Source organism: Anopheles coustani, assembly GCF_943734705.1.
Source record: "Anopheles coustani chromosome X unlocalized genomic scaffold, idAnoCousDA_361_x.2 X_unloc_9, whole genome shotgun sequence".
In the NCBI taxonomy this organism is placed as follows: domain Eukaryota; kingdom Metazoa; phylum Arthropoda; class Insecta; order Diptera; family Culicidae; genus Anopheles; species Anopheles coustani.
Genome location: NW_026525203.1, coordinates 57,501 through 62,500, shown reverse-complemented (window position 1 = coordinate 62,500; position 5,000 = coordinate 57,501). Strand labels below are relative to the sequence as shown.

The 5,000-nt window shown below is 48.8% G+C and overlaps 1 non-coding gene across 1 annotated transcript; it reads left to right on the top strand.

Moving 5' to 3' along the window:
• The first annotated feature begins 4,596 nt into the window (after positions 1–4,596).
• On the top strand, positions 4,597–4,751 carry LOC131271060 (5.8S ribosomal RNA). Its single transcript, XR_009180042.1, has one exon. It is a non-coding gene; the product is annotated as a 5.8S ribosomal RNA (ribosomal RNA).
• Positions 4,752–5,000: the final 249 nt, after the last annotated feature.

Sequence of the window (5,000 nt, the reverse complement as noted above, 5' to 3'; positions counted from 1 at the left end):
GGCCAAATAAACAGAAGTCCGAACCTGCGGGTTGAGACTTAGGCACAAGTTGCCATATTATATTCGATCAAACACTAAGTAGTCCGAACCTGCGGGTTGAGACTCAAGACCGTAACAAGATGTCACTATACAAGTCCGAACCTAAGGGTTGAGACTTAATGCGATCTAGATACCAAGTTGACATCCAATACCTGTTGAGCAAAACCAAAGATTCCCTGTTCTCGAATGATTACACTATATAACAGGGAATCATGAAGAAATCAAGCAAGCGTGGAACAAAGTCATCACTTGGGCATGCTCGATAGCCAACCACATGACCTTAACCTAAGAGAGCATGCAAACCACATGATACCTATAAACGATTAACCCGCCCTAGTTCAATCGTTCACCAAGTGATGACTTCAGTATGGCTAAGAGAAAAACTTTTAAATGGGAAAAACTCTAAGTCCGAACCTCCGGGTTGAGACTTCCGCGTCGGAGGTGGGCGCACCTCCTATCCGAAAGATGATGAATCAGGGGTGTTCGATCAGCAATGGTCGGATGCCCCGTCGTAGTCCAACTATGACAATCAAAGTCAAGACCTCCGGGTTGAGACTTTCCGCGAGTACAAGCATAAAGGAACACGGACCAAGCCGTACCGAGAGAATCGGTACTAGAGCCCTCGTGGTTCTACATTGAGAGAGCCCTCGTGGTTCTCATTAGGGGCTTTATGCAAGTCGTACTCAATACTGTGGTGTGAAGTATAAAGTATAGTCTTCGCCTGGTCCACGCTGCTTCGGCGGTCCTGGGTAAGATAGTTCATTCTAGCTTGCCCTATAGTGGAATGAGGACACTTAATGCTTCGTCTTTTAGCGGCGGCTAGACTCCTCCTCACGGGGAACGAGTTGACGCACACAGCGGCGGCTTACGCACTATGGCAATCATGGATGCCTGAAGATTCCGTGAAGTTCTCCCCTGGTCCACGCTGCCTCGGCAGTCCTGGGTAAAATGGAATATTTCCAGCTTGCCCTATAGTGGAAGAGGACTATCCAACAATACAAAGTCAAGACCTCCGGGTTGAGACTTTCCGCGTCGGTGGTGTCGCGCACCGCCTATCCGAAAGATGGTGTAACAGGGGTGTTCGATCAGCAATGGTCGGATGCCCCGTCATAGTCCAACTATGACAACCAAAGTCAAGACCTCCGGGTTGAGACTTTCCGCGTCCGGAGGTACGCGTACCGCCTACCCGAAAGATGGTGTGCTTCTGGGGTATTCGATGAGTCGGATACCCCGTCGTAGTCCAACTATGACAATACAAAGTCAAGACCTCCGGGTTGAGACTTCCGCGTCGGAGGTGCGCGCACCGCCTACCCGAAAGATGATGAATCAGGGGTGTTCGATCAGCAATGGTCGGATGCCCCGTCGTAGTCCAACTATGACAATCAAAGTCAAGACCTCCGGGTTGAGACTTCCGCGTCCGGAGGTACGCGTACCGCCTACCCGAAAGATGGTGAATCAGGGGTGTTCGATCAGCAATGGTCGGATGCCCCGTCGTAGTCCAACTATGACAATCAAAGTCAAGACCTCCGGGTTGAGACTTTCTAAGAGTACAAGCATAAAGGAACACGGACCAAGCCGTACCGAGAGAATCGGTACTAGAGCCCTTGTGGTTCTACATTGAGAGAGCCCTCGTGGTTCTCATTAGGGGCTTTATGCAAGTCGTACTCAATACTGTGGTGTGAAGTATAAAGTATAGAGTCCTCCACTGGTCCACGCTGCTCCGGCGGTCCTGGGTAAGATAGTTCATTCTAGCTTGCCCTATGTGGAAGAGGACTCAATACCCTACCTGTTGAGCTTGAAACAAAGTCATCACTTGGGCATGCTCATATTGCCATACACAATTACATTATATTCGAATGAGCATGCAAGCGACCCTATATAGACCGAACCAAAACGATAGATACCGCCGTAGTTCACCCCCACCAAGTGATGACTTCAGTATGGCTAGTGTGTGAAGTATAAAGTATAGTCCTCCCCTGGTCCACACTGCTTCGGCGGTCCTGGGTAAGATAGTTAGTTCTAGCTTGCCCTATGTGGAAGAGGACACAATACTTAATACTTAGAGTACAAGCATAAAGGAACACGGACCAAGCCGTACCGAGAGAATCGGTACTAGAGCCCTCGTGGTTCTACATTGAGAGAGCCCTCGTGGTTCTCATTAGGGGCTTTATGCAAGTCGTACTCAATACTGTGGTGTGAAGTATAAAGTATAGAGTCCTCCACTGGTCCACGCTGCTCCGGCGGTCCTGGGTAAGATAGTTCATTCTAGCTTGCCCTATGTGGAAGAGGACTCAATACCCTACCTGTTGAGCTTGAAACAAAGTCATCACTTGGGCATGCTCATATTGCCATACAATATTCCATTATCTACTAATGAGCATGCAGCTATATGATTATAACCTGTAAACGATTACCCCGCCGTAGTTCAGCGCTTCAACCAAGTGATGACTTCAGTATGGCTAGTGTGTGAAGTATAAAGTATAGTCCTCCCCTGGTCCACACTGCTTCGGCGGTCCTGGGTAAGATAGTTAGTTCTAGCTTGCCCTATGTGGAAGAGGACACCATACTTAATACTGTGGTGTAATGAACAAAGTATAGTCCTCCACTGGTCCACGCTGCTTCGGCGGTCCTGGGTAAGATAGTTAATTCTAGCTTGCCCTATGTGGAAGAGGGCATACAAGACAAAGTATAGTTCTCCCCTGGTCCACGCTGCTTCGGCGGTCCTGGGTAAGATAGTTAATTCTAGCTTGCCCTATGTGGAAGAGAGCATACATGAACCAAGAACGAAGGTTATGATCGAGGAATGATTCGACAACTAACCGATGGTATGAAATGTGAAGAATTCAAGCAAGCACACAATCAAGTCATCACTTGGGCATGCTCGATAGCCAACCCTATGACATTAACCTAGTAGAGCATGCGAAAACCAATATATATGTAAACGATGCCCCTCCCTAGTTCAGCGCTTCAACCAAGTGATGACTTCAGAATGGCTAAATCAAATCGGTTCAAAACATACCATCGGTACCCTATTGAAACACACAAGTCGATATCAAACCTCATGATTGTGTAGTCCTCCACTGGTCCACACTGCTCCGGCGGTCCTGGGTAAGATAGTTCATTCTAGCTTGCCCTATGTGGAAGAGGGCACATTACTCAATACTGTGGTGTTATGAACAAAGTATAGTCCTCCACTGGTCCACGCTGCTTCGGCGGTCCTGGGTAAGATAGTTAGTTCTAGCTTGCCCTATGTGGAAGAGGGCATACAAGACAAAGTATAGTTCTCCCCTGGTCCACGCTGCTTCGGCGGTCCTGGGTAAGATAGTTAATTCTAGCTTGCCCTATGTGGAAGAGAGCATACATGAACCAAGAACGAAGGTTATGATCGAGGAATGATTCGACAACTAACCGATGGTATGAAATGTGAAGAATTCAAGCAAGCACACAATCAAGTCATCACTTGGGCATGCTCGATAGCCAACCTCATGACATTAACCTAGTAGAGCATGCGAAAACCAATATATATGTAAACGATGCCTCCCTAGTTCAGCGCTTCAACCAAGTGATGACTTCAGAATGGCTAAATCAAATCGGTTCAAACCATACCATCGGTATCCTATTGAAACACACAAGTCGATATCAAACCTCATGATTGTGTAGTCCTCCACTGGTCCACGCCGCTTCGGCCGTCCTGGGTAAAATGGAACATTCCAGCTTGCCCTATGTGGAAGAGGGCACATTACTCAATACTGTGGTGTGAAGTATAAAGTTCAGTTCTCCCCTGGTCCACGCTGCTTCGGCGGTCCTGGGTAAGATAGTTCATTCTAGCTTGCCCTATGTGGAAGAGGACACTTAATACTTCGTCTCTAAGCGGCGGCTTGACTCCTCCCTACGGGGAACGGGTTTACGCGCACAGCGGCGGCTTACGCACTATGGCAGTCATGGATGCCTTACGTTTCTATGAAAAGTGTGTTCCTCCCCTGGTCCACGCTGCTTCGGCAGTCCTGGGTAAGATAGTTAGTTCTAGCTTGCCCTATGTGGAAGAGGACACGTAGACTTACTGTGGTGTGAAGTATAAAGTTCAGTTCTCCCCTGGTCCACGCCGCTTCGGCCGTCCTGGGTAAAATGGATTCATCCAGCTTGCCCTATGTGGAATGAGGACACTTTATGCTTCGTCTCTAAGCGGCGGCTTGCTCCTCCCTACGGGGAACGGGTATACGCGCACAGCGGCGGCTTACGTTATGGCAGTCATGGATGCCTTACGTTTCCATGAAAAGTGTGTTCCTCCCCTGGTCCACGCTGCTTCGGCAGTCCTGGGTAAGATAGTTAGTTCTAGCTTGCCCTATGTGGAAGAGGACACGTAGACTTACTGTGGTGTGAAGTATAAGGTTCAGTTCTCCCCTGGTCCACGCCGCTTCGGCCGTCCTGGGTAAAATGGATTCATCCAGCTTGCCCTATGTGGAATGAGGACACTTTATGCTTCGTCTCTAAGCGGCGGCTTGCTCCTCCCTACGGGGAACGGGTATACGCGCACAGCGGCGGCTTACGCAAGTTAGTCACCCTCGGCAGTGGATCACTCGGCTCATGGATCGATGAAGACCGCAGCTAACTGCGCGTCATAATGTGAACTGCAGGACACATGAACATTGATAAGTTGAACGCATATTGCACGTCGTGGGAACCTACCATGATGTACAGATGACTGAGCGCTTATATTTGAGAAATGTATCGCATACATTTAACTACGCCGTGACACCCGTCACGAGACGTGCACCATGATGTTAACTAGGGTCGCGACGACCCGCTAGCATTAAAGAACCCGTGGTTTACAATATACTGGCATTGGAATTCGAAGTATTTAGAGCGTCCGTGTTCCCGCGTGAGGCGGAAGTACGAGGAGAAGGCGTGCTTGTGGTGTCTGTGGTGGTGTTTACTGATGTCTAGCTTCAGCTTATTTATTT